The following is a 16292-nucleotide window of genomic DNA, read 5'->3' as shown; positions in this document are numbered from 1 at the left end:
ATTTCTTTGTGTTAGATAGAAACATTCTAATTCCATACCATCTGTATTATTTTTTCCCATTTGTCCAGCTTTATTGATATATAATTGACAAAAATTATATATATTTACAGTATATAAAGTGATATTTTGATATATGTGTACATTGTGAAAAGATTATCATAATCCAACAAATTTATATATTCATTACCTCACATAGTTGTTATTTTTTTATGGAGAAACATTTAAAAACTATTTTCATAGCAATTTTCAAGTACATATTATTATTATTATTATTATTATTTTTGAGACAGAGTCTCACTTTGTTGCCCAGGCTAGAGTGAGTGCTGTGGCGTCAGCCTAGCTCACAGCAACCTCAAACTCCGGGCTCAAGCAATCCTGCTGCCTCAGCCTCCCAAGTAGCTGGGACTACAGGCATGTGCCACCATGCCTGGCTCATTTTTTCTATATATATATTAGTTGGCCAATTAATTTCTTTCTATTTATAGTAGAGACGGGGTCTCGCTCTTGCTCAGGCTGGTTTCGAACTCCTGACCTCGAGCAATCTGCCCTCCTCAGCCTCCCAGAGTGCTAAGGATTACAGGTGTGAGCCACCGCGCCCGGCCCCCAAGTACATATTATTATTAACTATAGTCATCATGCTGTACAACAGAACTCCAGAACTTATTCATAATATCTAACTAAAACTTTCTACCCTTTGACCAACATCTCTTCATTCCCTCCCCCAGCCCCTGGCAACCACCATTCTACTCTCTGCTTCTATGACTTCAACTTTTTCAGAATCTACATATAAGTGAGATCATATAATATTTGTCTTTCTGTGTCTGGCTTATTTCACTTAGCTTGTTGTTCTGCAGATTCATCCATCATCCATGGTGTCACATGGATTTCCTTCTTTTGAAGGATGAACAGTATTCCATTGTGTATATACATTACATTTTCTTTATCCATTGGTACTTTGTTGGACACTTAGGTTAATGCCAATATCTTGACTATTCTAAATAATGCTCCAGTGAACTTGGGATTGCACATATCTCTTTGAGATATCGATTTTATTTCCTTTGGATATATATGCAGAGGTGGGATGATACGGTAGTTCTATTTTTAATTTTTTGAGGAACCCTCATACTGTTTTCCATAATGGCTAGGAACCTGGAGAATGTACCTCCTGCAGCATGGTGTTGCTGAACACCCATTCTGATTTGGCATCTTCTTTGGCTAAATTATAGAGCAGAGTTTTCCAGGCCTGGGGATGGTAGTCCCACCTCCCCCATTTGTTTCTGCCTGTCTTTAGAGATATTTCTCCCTTCAGGTAGTTACAATACTTCTTGTGGGTTAAAATAAGGACAGGTCTCCTGCTAGGAAAGCCACTAAGGTCGGGAAGCTAGTTGACCACCTCAATTTTCCTTTTTCTAGTGTGAAAACCATGAATTGGGTGGAGATTTTCCTTACCCAGTATGTGGGCAGAGTTAGGGAATGGGCATTGTGAATGTGGAAGTCCATTCTGCCATCTGTGGCCCCGGGAACTGTCTCATCCTTGTACTTGAGTTCTGGGTTGTTGCTGGTGTAGGTCTTGGTGCTGTATATTTATTTTTGGTTTTCTGTGGGGGAGGGCGGGGTGAAGTCAGCTTGCCTCTATACCACCATTTTGGAACTGGAAATCCTCTCTTTCTACTCTGTTCATAGTGTTCTTTGATGCAGAAAAGTTATTAATTTTGATAAGGTCCAATTTACTTACTTTTTATTTTGTTGCCTATGCGTTTGGTGTCATTTTTAAGAGAGCTTTGCCAAATCCAAGTGCATGATTTTCCTCTATGGCTTCCTCTTAGACTTTCACAGCTTTAGTTCTTTTTTTTTTTTTTGAGACAGAGTCTCGCTTTGTTGCCCAGGCTAGAGTGAGTGCCATGGCGTCAGCCTAGCTCACAGCAACCTCAAACTCCTGGGCTCAAGCAATCCTCCTGCCTCAGCCTCCCAAGTAGCTGGGACTACAGGCATGCGCCACCATGCCCGGCTAATTTTTTCTATATATATTAGTTGGCCAATTAATTTGTTTCTATTTATAGTAGAGACGGGGTCTCGCTCTTGCTCAGGGTGGTTTTGAACTCCTGACCTTGAGCAATCCGCCTGCCTCGGCCTCCCAGAGTGCTAGGATTACAGGCGTGAGCCACTGCACCCGGCCTGCTTTAGTTCTTAAATACAGGTCTTTGATCCATTTGAATTAATTTTTATGTATGGTGTAAAGTAGGGTCCAATCTCATTTTTTCCCATGTGAATATCCAGTTGTCCTGGCATCGTTTGTTGAAGAGACCATTCCTGCCCCATGGAATGGTCTTGGTTGCCTTGTCAAAGTCATTTAGCTATATATTACGAAGATTTATTTTCTGTGCTCTCAATTCTAGTCCATTATTCTGTATACTAGTACCACAACGTTTTGATTATGGTAGCTTTGTAGCACTGTACATTTGAAAGAGGGAATTGTGAGATCTTCAACTTTGTCTTCTTTTCAATTTCATTTTGGCTACTTTGAGTCCCTTGAAATTCCATAGGAATTTTAAGATGGGTTCTTTCACTTCTGTAAAAAAGGCCATGGGGATTTTGATAGGGATTGCAATTAATCTGTATATCTTTTGGGGAATATTGTCATACTAACAGCATTGAGTCTTCCAATCCACGAATATGGGGTGTATTTAATCTTTCCATTTAATTAGGTCATCCTTAAGTTTTTTCAGCAATGGTTTGTAGTTTTCAGCATGTAAGTCTGTACCTCCATGATTAAATATTTATTCCTAAAGAATTTATTCTTCATGATGATATTATAAATGTTTTCTTAACTTTCTGCATGGATCACTCATTGGTGATGTATAGAAATATAACTGATTTTTGCATGTTGGTTTTGTATCCTGCAACTTTGAATTCATTTATTAGTTTTAACCGGCTTTTTGTGTAGTCTGTAGGATTTTCTACATAAAACATCATATTATATGCAAATAGAGATAGTTTTATTTCTTTCTTTCTAATCTGAATGACGATTGTTTCTTTTTCTAGTCTAATTCCTTTGACTAGAACTTCCAGTACTATGTTGAATAGAAGTGGTGAAAACTGACATCCTTGGATTGTTCTTGATCTTAGTGGAAATGTTTTTGCTTTTTATTTTAGGCAGAGTCTCACTCTGTTGCCTGGGCTAGAGTGCTGTGGCATCAGCCTAGCTTACAGCAACCTCAAACTCCAGGGCTCAAGCAATCCTTATGCCATAGCCTCCCAAGTAGCTGGGACTACAGGCATGTGCCACCATGCCTGGCTAATTTTTTCTCTATATATTTTTAGTTGGCCAATTAATTTCTTTCTATTTATATTAGAGATGGGGTCTCACTCTTGCTCAGGCTGGTTTCGAACTCCTTACCTTGAGCGATCCTCCCATCTTAGCCTCTCAAAGTGCTAGGATTACAGGCGTGAGCCACCATGCCCAGCCACATTTTGGTAATTCTTGCAATAATTTTAAATTTTTCATTATTATTATATCTGTTATGGTGATCTGTGACCAGTGTTCTTTGATGTTACTTTTGTAATTGTTTTGGTGTGCCATGTACTGTGTCCATATAAGATGGTGAACTTAATTGATAACTGTGTGTGTTCTGACTGTTCCACTGACTGGCCAATTTCCCCATCTCTCTCCCTCTGTTCAGGGCTCACTATTCCCTGAAACTCAACAATATTGAAATTAGGCCACTTAATAACCTTATAATGGCCTGCAAGTGTTCAAGTATAAGGAAGAGTTGCACATCTTTCACTTTAAATCAAGAACTAGATGATTAAGCTTAGTGAGGAGGGCATTGTAGAAGCCTAATACCAAGCAAGGCCCTAACTCTCTTTAATTCTGTGAAGGCTGAGAAAGATGAAGAAGCTGCAGAGGAAAAGTTTGAAGCAAGCAGAGGTTGGTTCATGAGGTTTAAGGAAAGAAGCCATCTGTATAACATAAACATGCAAGGTGAAGCAGCAAGTGCTGAAGTTGAAGCTGTAGCAAGTTATTCAGAGTATCTAGTTTAGATCATTGATGAAGGTGGCTTCCCTAAACAACAGATTTTCAAAGTAGACAAAACAACCTTATAATGGAAGAAGATGCCACTTGGACCTGTCATACCTAGAAAGGAGAAGTCAATGTCTGGACTCCAAGCTTCAAAGGATAGGCTGACTCTTGTTAGGAGCTAATGTAGCTAGCTGGTGACATTATGTTGAAACCAAAATACTTATTTACCATTCTGAGCATCCTAGTGTTGCCACCCAACCAGGTTTATTTGCTTGCTGCCCAAGAGGAAGCCAATACGCTAAGACAGCAGGGTTTATGGCAGAGAAGGAGTTTATTCTGCATAGTGCTAAGCGGGAAGATGAGAGAAATTTCTCAAATAAGCCTCCCCAAGAATTTGGGAGACAGAGTTTTTAAAAACTGTTTGGCATAGGCAATTTAGTCTGCCAATTGGCTGGGTTCAGGGAGGAGCCATATGGTTGTAGAAATTGTCTTATTTGCTGACCAGGTTCTTGGGTCGGGGTCACAAGACCAGTTGAGTCAGTTCCTCGGTATGGGCCACCGGTTTGGGTGTGTCAGCCATTCCACTGGAATGCAGGACCTGGAAGATGTCTCAGATATTACCCCTAGGTTTCAAAAAGGTGATATTATCTATAGAGAAAGCTAAGAATCTTTATAATTGCCACTCTGGAGCCACATAACTGGTGGTCATAGAGAAATAGATGGGGACAGTGGCTAATTACTATCACTATTTTTAGCTGGGCCCTTACCATGGTTCTTGCCTTATACTCCTTTTTATTAATCTGTAAGTGTGGTTTCACTAGGGCCCTTAAGCATTATGCTAAATTTACTCTGCCTGTGCTCTATAAATGGAACAACAAAGCCCAAATGATAGCACATCTGTTTACAGCATGGTTTACTGAATATTTTAAGCCCACCGTTGAGATCTACTGCTCAGAAGGAAAGATTCCTTTCAAAATATCACTGCTTTTTGATGATGCATCTGGTCACTGAAGAACTTTAATGGAAATATATAAGATTAATGTTGTTTTCATGCCTGCTAACACAACATGCATTCTTCAACTCATGGATCAAGGAGTAATTTTGGCTTTTAAGTCTTATTATTTAAGAAAGACATTTTGTAACGGTATAGCTACCACAGATAGTGATGGATTTGGGTACAGTAAATTGACAAGCTTCTGGAAAGAATTCACCATCGTAGATAGATGACTTGGAGGGGTTCAAGACTTCAGTGGAGAAGTAATTGCAGATGTGGTCGAAATACCAAGAGAACTAGAATTGTATGTGGAGCCTGAAGATGTGACTCAATTTCTGCAATCTCATGATAAAATTTGGACAGATGAAGGAGTTGTTTCTTATGGATGAGCAAAGAAAGTGGGTTTTTGGATAGAATCTACGCCTGGTAAAGATGCTGTGAACATTGTTGAAATGACAACATAAACTTAGTTGATAAAGCATTGGCAGGGTTTGAGAGGTTTTGTGGCTTGAATTGAGCATTTCATGTAATCCCATTTTATATCCTTTCTTAATATATTACTTATACTTCTTTTAAAACTTTTTGAGTGGTTTCCCTAGAGTTTGCAATATATATTTTCAGCTGATCCAAGTCCACTTTCAAATAACACTATGCCACTTCACAGGCAGTGTGAGTACTTTATAATAATAAAATAATTCTAATTTCTCTCTCCCAGCCCTTGTATTATTGCTGTCAGTCATTTCACTCATATCCAAGCATACATGATAGAATACATTGCTGTTATTGTGAACAAACTGTTATCTGTTAGATTAATTAAGAATAAGAAAAATAAAAGTTTTTGTTTTTAACCTTCAATTATTCCTTCTCTCATACTCTTCCCTTCTTTATGTAGATCTGAGTTTCTGACCTATATAATTTTTCTGCTTTCTGAAGAACTTATTTTAACATCTTTTGCAAGGTGGTTCCACTGGGAATAAAAATCCCTCAATTTTTGTATGCTACTGCATAATCTTTTGTTAAAACAATCTTTTTTTTTTTTTTTTTGAGACAGAGTCTCGCTTTGTTGCCCAAGCTAGAGTGAGTGCCGTGTTGTCAGCCTAGCTCACAGCAACCTCAAACTCCTGGGCTCAAGCAATCCTGCTGCCTCAGCCTCCCAAGTAGCTGGGACTACAGGCATACGCCACCATGCCCGGCTAATTTTCTATATATATTTTAGGTGGCCAATTAATTTCTTTCTATTTATAGTAGAAACGGGGTCTCGCTCTTGCTCAGGCTGGTTTCCAACTCCCTCGGCCTCCCAGAGTTCTAGGATTATAGGCGCGAGCCACCGCGCCAGGCCTAAAACAATCTTTTAAAAATGTAAAAACAGGCTGGGCGCGGTGGCTCACGCCTGTAATCCTAGCACTCTGGGAGGCCGAGGTGGGCGGATTGCTCGAGGTCAGGAGTTCGAAACCAGCCTGAGCAAGAGCGGGACCCCGTCTCTACTATAAATAGAAAGAAATTAATTGGACAACTAATATATATAGAAAAAAATTAGCCAGCTACTCGGGAGGCTGAGGCAGGAGGATTGCTTGAGCCCAGGAGTTTGAGATTGCTGTGAGCTAGGCTGACGCCATGGCACTCACTCTAGCCTGTGCAACAAAGCGAGACTCTGTCTCAAAAAAAAAGTAAAAACATTTTTATTTTCACTCTCTGTATTGTCCCACAGGTTGTAGTTTGCTGACCCTTCTTTTGTTTTTTTGCTGAAACTTAATATTTTTTCTATTTGTTTTATGAGTGCTTATAACTACATGTTCAGTTTTTATCTTTTTTTAATTATTGAAAAGATGTTTTTCTAAAAATTGCACCAAATTAAAGCAAAGGTCTAGTTGATGCGGGCATGTTGTGTAGGCAATAGCAGTACTGCCCTCACTACTCATTCATTGGACAGTAGCACTACCCCAAGAAAAGGATGGCTGCATTCAGTTTTTTTTTTTTTTTTTTTTTTTTTGAGACAGAGTCTTGCTTTGTTGCCCAGGCTAGAGTGAGTGCCGTGGCGCCAGCCTAGCTCACAGCAACCTCAAACTCCTGGGCTCAAGCGATCCTCCTGTCTCAGCCTCCCGAGAAGCTGGGACTACAGGCATGTACCACCATGCCTGGCTCATTTTTTTCTACATATATTAGTTGGCCAATTAATTTCTTTCTATTTATAGTAAAGACAGGATCTCGCTCTTACTCAGGCTGGTTTTGAACTGCTGAGCTCGAGCAATCCGCCCGCCTCGGCCTCCCATGCATTCGGTTTTTAAACAGGTGGTTTAAAGTTCTTATCAGATAATTCTAACATTCATATCATTTCATCATTGACTTCTGTGAATTGTCTTTTCTTTTGTAAGTTGAGATTTTCAAGTTTTTTAAATAAAAAGATGTAGCAACTTTATTTTTATTATAAACTGACAATTTATAATTGTATAAGTTTATGGGGTACAAAGTGATGTTACAATCCATGAAAAAAATGTGAAAGAATTAAATCAAACTAGTTAACATATCCATTACCTCAAATACTTAATATTTTTGTGGTAAAAGCATTTGAAATTTACTCTCTTAGCAATTTTGAAATGTATAATACTCTAGTATTAACTATATTTACCACACTATACAACAGAACTCAAAAAATATATATAAAACATTCTTCCTGTCTGGGATTTTGTACCCTTTGACCATCATTTAAAATTTTAAATGAGACAAAATGTTATTTTCAAAATAGCATCCAAAAGTGGGTGTATTTAACCATATTCAGCTTATAATAGAGCAAATGAGTGAACAGAATAATAATTCATGCTACTGCATGTTTAACAAACTGCTAACAGAGAAAGCTGGTTGAAGAAAGGCAGAGGAACACTGTCTTGTAAGAATTAGAACTGAGGGGCTTCGTAATCATCAGGCATCCATTCAATATTGCATCTATGCTTAGAAATGTACATGATAGGAACTTCAGGGATTTTCCGGATTCTTTTTCTAAGGTCTCGGTCAACTCTGGCCACAATGTAACACTTGTGCTGAGTTACTCTCTGTACTAAGCAGTCATCTGTATATGTTCCTTTGTGTGTGCATGGTAATAATCATTTGATTCTTAGATCCTTGGCAATCCTGAGGGCCACTTGATACTTCTGCCCCGATTTCTCAATTTCAGCCATTACACAGTCAATTATACAAGTAATACACTTGGCAGACAGTCCATTGTTAACTGTACTAAGCCAGTTTGGCTTTAATGGAAAAATTGATAAAGTTGGTATTAATTAAGATGTGGTAAGGTGGGCCCAGGTGTGTATTATATCAGAAGAATAAGCAGGAAGGATGTTGAGGGACTTCTCTTTCCTTCAGTGTGCCGGGATCTTTCTTTTCTCTCTTTTTAGGTTTTAATCTATTCTTTTCTTTACTCACAGAATTGTTATGAGGTTTAAATGTGACATGGTAGATAAAGCATACAACAACAGTGGAATAAAGTGTACACTTAAGAAATGTTTAATTACCAACGCCCTTCTCAGTGTAATTGGTCAGCAGTTAAATGACTGTTGTATAGTTGATAACTATCCTATGCTATATAAATTGAACATACAATAATATCAGAAGCAAATAACAGCAAAAACTTTTACTTGTGACTCCCCCTTGTGACTTTTTTTTTTTTTTTTTTTTGAGACAGAGTCTCACTCTGTTGCCTTGGCTAGAGTGCTGTGGCATCAGCCTAGCTCACAGCAACCTCAAACTCCTGGGCTCAAGCAATCCTGCTGCCTCGGCCTCCCGAGTAGCTGGGACTACAGGCATGTGCTATCATGCCCGACTAATTTTTTCTATATATTTTTAGTTGGCCAATTAATTTCTTTCTAGTTTTAGTAGAGGCAGGATCTCACTCTTGCTCAGGCTGGTTTCGAACTCATGACCTTGAGCAATCCACCCGCCTTGGCTTCCCGGAGTGCTAGAATTACAGGTGTGAGCCACCATGCCCGGCCTCTCTCTGATTTTCACCTTAGTTTCTGGTTCCCTTGAGCTACTCTTTTCAGTCCTTTAGCCAGCAATCTGCAGTTTGCACTATGACTGAGGCCAATCAGTAGGAAGACAGAGACGGAGGAAAAAATAATGGGAGTTTGCCTCATGCACTGGGAACTACAGCCGCACTGAGTAGAGAGTAAGGGTTTCCTCTCTTAAAATTTTGAGTATTGTGGTTTCCCCTAGCTACCACTGCTGTTGCCTCTCTGGGATTGTCTAGGGGCTAGGGCACAAGAGAATGGAAGAAAGAAAAAACAAAAACCAAAATCGGATTTTTGCATTTTCTCTAAGCAACTCAAGCAAAAGTAGAGATGCATTCTTGGTCTGCATCGCAGTACTCATTTCTAGGTTTCTGGGTGCATTACGTTTAGACTGGGGGATACTAGAGGAGAAGAATGGTAAATCAACCACCAGTTTGGTGTTACTTTGAATACTGTTTTTTTTTTCCTTATCTGCCTTCTGCTATTATATTCTCAGAGCCCTAAATAGCTACATGCATTCTGTTCAGGTTTATTGTTACATTCAGTGGGAGATAAAGTGTGACACAGTCTTACTCTATTTTATCCAGAACTAAGACACTGTTTATTTTGATGCTTAATTTTTCATACATTTGGCCACTAGGAGGCCCTTTGAGCTGATTTTTATGTCTTTTTTTGTGTGTATGGCGGGGTGAGGTGGGGTCATATACTAGTCTGGTGATCTGTTTATATCCTTCCAGTTTCCAGTCTCAACTTCTCTTTTTGTGAAACATTTATTGTGGCATAAATAAAAATTGTATATATCTAAAGTATATAACTTCATATTTTAATATACATATACATTGTGAAATGATCACTGTGATAAAGCTAATTAACATGTCAGACGTGGGGCTCAGAGAAGACTCAGGGCTGCCAAATGAGCAGCACGAACTTGGCACCAGGTACTGGCATGGCCAGCTTTTGGGCCCTCCAACTCTGAGCTTCTCCTTTGGCAGAACTGGTAAGTCCTCCTGAGCTCCAGATCTCCTGTTTTTGGTTGATGGTCTTGGTTTACTCTGAGCTGGTTCTTTTCCTAGGAATTGTTTGGGATCCTAACTTAGATTTGGAGGTGCATTCTAAAAGGTCTTCTCCATTGTCTTTTTATCCTAAAATTATTCTCAATTGGCTTTTCTGTACATTTTTGAAACAGGAAACTGAACTGTCTCATTTGTAGATAAATGAGAGACTGAGTTCCTCAGCTCTGAAGAGAAGGGGCATCTTAATCTCCTCCCAGCCTTGGCAGCCCTGGGTGACGGGTCCTGAGTGGGAGTTGCCTGGGGCGATTCCCCGAAGTACAAGTGGCCCTTTAGAGAATTCCCCAACAAGTTAAAAGAAGGCTCGTCTAGGAAACGAATGTAAGAGCCGATCACTGGGCATTGGCGTTTTGAACCCTCTAGGAAGTACTAGACCTCCAGGAGAGAAACTGAGACACGTAAGAGGGTGGGACCAACTCAGTGGTGAAACATTGAGGAGCCCCACCCACAATGAGCACACTCTGATCCATGACACCAAACCCTATATTACAGTTCGGTTGATTCTTTTAAAGAAAAATGGGAAATCCTTTAAAAATGACGACAGACAAGGAGAATGACCCCCGTTGGGTACCCTAGTTGGTTTGTGGTACCTCTATTTGCAAGTATTTGTGTAAATGAAAAGATTCAAAGGCATGCCAGGTTTTTCTAGGGCTCCTGCTGGTTATAGCTAATTCTTGTACATGAGTTTTTACGAAAGAGCAAATTACATCAAGGAAAATTCAGAGCCCAAATGGTGGACCTACCATTATAGAGTTAAAATGTCTGAAGCTATTTCTCTCTCTCCTTTTCTGGGTAGTCTAAAACCTGCTAACCTTTTCTTTTCTTTTTTTTTTAGATAGAGTCTCGCTTTGTCGCCCAGGCTAAAGTGCCGTGGCGTCAGCCTAGCTCACAGCAACCTCAAACTCCTGGGCTCAAGCAATCCTGCTGCCTCAGCCTCCCGAGTAGCTGGGACTACAGGCATGCGCCCCCATGGCTGGCTAATTTTTTCTATATGTATTAGTTGGCCAATTAATTTCTTTCTATTTTTTATAGTAGAGCCAGGGTCTCGCTCTTGCTCAGGCTGGTTTCGAACTCCTGACCTCGAGTGATCCGCCCACCTCGGCCTCCCAGAGAGCTAGGATTACAGGCATGAGCCACCGCGCCCGGCCCAACCTTTTCTATTGATGTTAAAGAAAACCAAAATGTCTAAACAACAACAACAACAACAAAAACTGTTTTCGAGAGGTGGGCAGGTGGAAGGGGGGAGGTGGGGAAGGGTAGGTACTTATATGGTGGGTTTGGTGTGCACCACCTGGAGGCTGGACACATTTGAACCTCTGGCATAGTGGGGTGGGGGTGGGGGGCAGGGGCAAGATATGTAACCCTAATAATATTTGTACCCCTATAATATGAGGTAATGAAAAAATAAAAATAAAATAAAAAGGAAAACTCATTCTTTATGATATTTACAATTGAAAGGCTACCTGGAGATCCTGTAGCCAGTTCTAGCTAAAATGCAAACATTGAAAACTCATTTTGAACTGGAGGTAAAAAAAGGGTAAAGAGATTTTTAAAAATATCAAACTGCCACGAAAACTGCTTTACCCAAAACTTTGATCCATGGGCCTAATTAAGTTACCTATCAGGGCAACTAAAGTTTGCCATGTGAACAACTTCCAGTTTCGTCAGAAGAAATTTGGATCCAGCCGTCTTTTACAGACTGATGAGTTTGTGTTACCATCTCATGCCTAGAGTTCTTGGGTAAAATCTATGAGAACTTTGTGTGTGTGTGTGAGTGTATATGTTTAGGTATATTTTGTGTATGTCCATGTATTACATGTTTGTGCTTACATGGTTCCAGACTGGCTTAAAAATAAAAGAGCACTCATAAATTAAACAAACCCAAGTGGTTCATGTGAATTTAGTAATCTTTGGTAAATAAGCTGGGTTATTATTAAAAAATAAAAAGGTGTTATTAGTAAAGTAATAGTAAAAATGTTTTGAAATTATTAGCATACATTTGTTTTTGCCTGGTTTTTACTGGACATTTTTATGTTCTTGAGGTGTCAAGATTTGACATAAAGCTTATGAAAATATAAACTCAGCCAAAGACAAAATAATGTGTGATTTTTGATAAGTAAAGTAAATTTAATATTTGGTCTAATGATAATCACTAAATCTAAGTTACCAACAAAAAATACCTATGTGTTTAACTTTAAGGCAAAAATGCAAATGTGCCTAAATGTCAGCAAGTTAGAATAAATAAAAGACCAAGTAGAGCACAAAAAAACAAACTTATGGTCAAAGGTTTATGAAAATATTTTGGTTTTTGTCTTTTAACCCCAACTGTAGATATAGTTTACTTCCACTGATTCAATGTCTGTAGAGAGGTACACGAGGTACACAAAAGGCATTTCTAACTCAGTATCATCTAATATTAACAGTACTATTAGGGATTCAAAGTTGTCCTAGAAGTTATAGTTAAAAGAGAATAAATTGGAAGCTTTAGTTTTTCCTTGCTTTTGTCCATTTTTGTCCCACTCTTTCCAAGCTACCCGGTTATGTGTACATTATGTTATTGTAACAAAGTTTTTGCCTAAAAATATTGTAAATTATTAATTTTTGTGTAGCAATTTATTTTAAGATAAAAAGTGAATGATGGTTAGAATCCAAAGAGTAAATCTCTTTAAAATTACTTTACAGAGTTTGGCTCCCCCCCACCCCCCCTAATAACTATGATAAAGCTAATTAACATATTCATCTCCTCACATGTTTAACTTTTCTTTTTTTACAGTGAGAACACTTAAGATGTACTCTCTTAGCAAAATTCAGGTATACAATACACAGTATAGGATTATTAACTATAGTCACCATGCTGTGTATTAGCTCTCCAGAACTTATTCATCTTGTGTAACTGGCATTTTGTTACTTTGACTAACATCACATCATTTCCCACTCCCCTGAGACCCTGGCAACCAGCATTCCATTCTCTGCTTCTATGAGTTTGACTATTGTCATTCCACATATAAGTAGATCATGCAGTATTTGCTTTATTGTGCCTGGCCTATTTCACTTAGCATGTCATTCAGGTTCATCCATATTGTTGCAAATGAGAGGATTCCTTTTTTTTTTTTTTTAAAGGCTGTGCTGTGGTTTGGATGTTTGTCCATCTAAACCTCATGTTAAAATTTGATACATAGGGCCAGGCGTGGTGGCTCATGCTTGTAATCCTAGCACTCTGGGAGGCCGAGGCCGGAGGATTGCTAGAGCTCAGGATTTCGAGACCAGCCTGAGCAAGAGTGAGACCTTGTCTCTACTATAAAATAGAAAGAAATTAGCCAAACAACTAAAAATAGAAAAAATTAGCTAGCCACGGTGGCACGTGCCTATAGTCCCAGCTACCCAGGAGGCTGAGGCAGGAGGATCGCTTAAGCCCTGGAGTTTGAGGTTGCTGTGAGCTAGGCTGATGCCACGGCACTCTAGCCCAGGCAACAGAGTGAGACTCTGTCTCAAAAAATAAATATGATACATAATGTTGGAGGTGGGGCTTAATGGGAGGTGTTTGAGTCATGAGCGTGACTATTTCATGAATGGCTTGGTGCCATCCTCATGGTAATGCATAAGTTCCCACTCTATTAATTTCTGTAAGAGCTGGTTGTTAAAAAGAGCCTGGCACTTCCTCCACTCTCTCTCTTGATTCTTCTCTCACTATGTAATTTCCGCACAGGCTCCCCTTCGTCTTCGACCATGAGTGGAAGCAGTCTGAATATGTCACCAGAAGCAGATACTGGCACCATGCTTCTCGTATAGCTTAAAGAGCCATGAGCCAAATAAACATCTTTTCTTTATAAATTACCCAGCCTCAGGATGTATTCCTTTATAGCAACACAAGTGGATTAAGACAGGCTGAATAATATTTTTAATATATACATATAAAAACCATTTATCAGATAAATGGTTTGCAAGTATTTTGCCCCATTCTATAGGTTGCCTTTTCATTCTGTTGATGGTTTTCTTTGTTGTGCAGAAGCTTTTTAGCATGATGTAAGCCTACTTTTCTATTTTTGTTTTTGGTGCCTGTGCTATTAGAGTCATATACAAAAAATCATTGCCAAGACCAATGTCAAGAAGCTTTCCCCCTGTTTCCTTTTAGAAGTTTTATGGTTTCAGGTATTAAGTTAAGTCTTCAACTTATTTTGAGTTGATTTTTGTATATAGTGTGAGATAAGAGTCCACTTTCATTATTTTGCATGTTGATATCCAGTTTTCCTAATACCCTTTATTGAAGAGACTATTCTTTTTGCATTGTGTGTTCTTGGCACTCATGTCGAAGATAAGTTACCTATGAATGTGTAGATTTATTTTCCGTTCTTCTATTCTGTTCCATTTGTCTATATGTTTGTTTTTATTCCTGTATCGTATCATACTATTTTGATTACTATAGCTTTGTAATATATTTTGAAATGAGGAATTATGATGCCTCCAGATTTGTTCTTCTTATATAAGATTTCTTTGGCTCTTTGGGTTCTTTATGGTTTTATATGAATTTTATATGATTTTTTTCTATCTGTAAAGAATGCCATTGGGATTTTGATAGGATTGCATTGAATCTGTAGATTGTTTTGGGTAGTGTGAATATTTTAAAAACATTAATTCTTCCAATCCATGAAATGGGATGTTTATTTGTTTGTTTTCTTTACTTTCCTTCATTGATGTTTTATAATTTTCAGTGTAGAAGTCTTTCTCCTCTTTGGTTAAGTTTATTGCTAAGTATTTTATTTTTTTGTTGCTATTATAAATGGATTGTTTTTTTTTTTTTTTTTGAGACAGAGTCTCACTTTGTTGTCCAGGCCAGAGTGAGTGCCGTGGCGTCAGCCTAGCTCACAGCAACCTCAAACTCCTGGGCTCGAGCGATCCTTCTGCCTCAGCCTCCCGAGTAGCTGGGACTACAGGCATGCGCCACTATGCCCGGCTAATTTTTTTTATATATATATCAGTTGGCCAATTAATTTCTTTCTGTTTATAGTAGAGACGGGGTCTCGCTCTTGCTCAGGCTGGTTTTGAACTCCTGACCTTGAGCAATCCGCCCGCCTCAGCCTCCCAAGAGCTAGGATTACAGGCGTGAGCCACAGCGCCCGGCCTGGATTGTTTTCTTAATTTCCTTTTTAGATAGGTTGTTGTTAGTGTGTAGAAATGCTGCTGGTTGTCGTATGCTGATTTTGTATCTTGTAACTTTGCTGAATTTGCTTGTTAGTTCTAACAATTTTTTGTTGAGTTTTTAGGATTTTCTACATATATGATCATGTCATCTGAAAGCAGAGACAATTTTACTCTTTCTTCTCATTTGGATGCCTTTTTTTCCTTTTCTTGCCTAATTGTTCTTGCTAGGACTTTTGGTATTATGTTAAATAGAAGTGGTGAGAGTGGGCTTCCTTGCCTTGTACTGGATCTTGGTGGAAAAGCTTTCAGGTTTTTTTTCCCATTTATCATGGTGTTAGCTGTGGACTTTTCATTTGCGGCCTTCTGTGTTGAGGTAAATTCCTTGTATACCTATTTCATTGAGAGTATTCATCTTTAATGGATGTTGAATTTTGTCAAATGCTTTATCTGCATCTACTGAGATGATCATGTAGGTTTTATCTTTTCATTTTGTTAATGTGACATATCACATTGATTTGCATACATTGAACCACCTTTGCATCCATCTCTTTCTCTCTAATATACTGAAAACTATGATATTTTCTATTTCAGTCCAACAACAAAATGTTCATTCTAATTTTCTCCCTTTCCGTATTTCTAATTCTCTTATCTAGTAACAAAAAACTTGGCTTCAATTATCCTTAATATATTTATTTAACCAGTACTCCTGTATGTTACCAATCTGCCATCTTCTCTGCCACTCTCTCCACCATGAAGATGCCCTCTTCTCCCTGCTCATGCTCTGACTTTTCATTTTGGGTTTCTCTTCCTGGGTGTTTACCCTCCTAACCCTGTTCTAACTCCCCTTGCCAGAGCATTTACTCCCTGTCAATGTTCTTTCACCCTATTTGGGCTCTGACTTTACATGCTCATCCCCTGGGTGGATGACTCATACTTTCTTATGTTAGAATGATTGCATAGAATCTTATCACAGAGACAAATCAGTCCTCAGAGTCTCTATCCCTCTGGAAAATTATAAAGATATAAAAATGAAATCTTAAAACACCTGTTTTCAAGTGCCTACT

General features: G+C 38.7%; 1 protein-coding gene, 1 non-coding gene and 1 pseudogene across 3 annotated transcripts in view; 1 reads left to right on the top strand and 2 right to left on the bottom strand.

Moving 5' to 3' along the window:
* Nucleotides 1-16292, top strand: part of TEX11 (testis expressed 11) — a 255862-nt gene that overhangs the window by 46722 nt on the left and 192848 nt on the right. The window contains exon 8 of one of the 2 annotated variants that reach the window (XM_075999567.1): nucleotides 5265-5270. The exons of the other annotated variant lie outside the window; for it this stretch is intronic. The gene's annotated coding sequence lies outside the window, so the exon portion shown is untranslated. The remainder of the gene's footprint in view (nucleotides 1-5264; nucleotides 5271-16292) is intronic. 2 annotated transcript variants of the gene reach the window in all.
* On the bottom strand, nucleotides 6846-6971 carry LOC142866132 (U4atac minor spliceosomal RNA). Its single transcript, XR_012916192.1, has one exon. It is a non-coding gene; the product is annotated as a U4atac minor spliceosomal RNA (small nuclear RNA).
* On the bottom strand, nucleotides 7907-13865 carry LOC105855284 (rRNA-processing protein FCF1 homolog; annotated as a pseudogene).

The sequence above is a fragment of the Microcebus murinus genome, chromosome X (genome assembly GCF_040939455.1).
Source record: "Microcebus murinus isolate Inina chromosome X, M.murinus_Inina_mat1.0, whole genome shotgun sequence".
Lineage (NCBI taxonomy): Eukaryota > Metazoa > Chordata > Mammalia > Primates > Cheirogaleidae > Microcebus > Microcebus murinus.
This window is presented reverse-complemented; position numbering and strand designations above follow the sequence as displayed.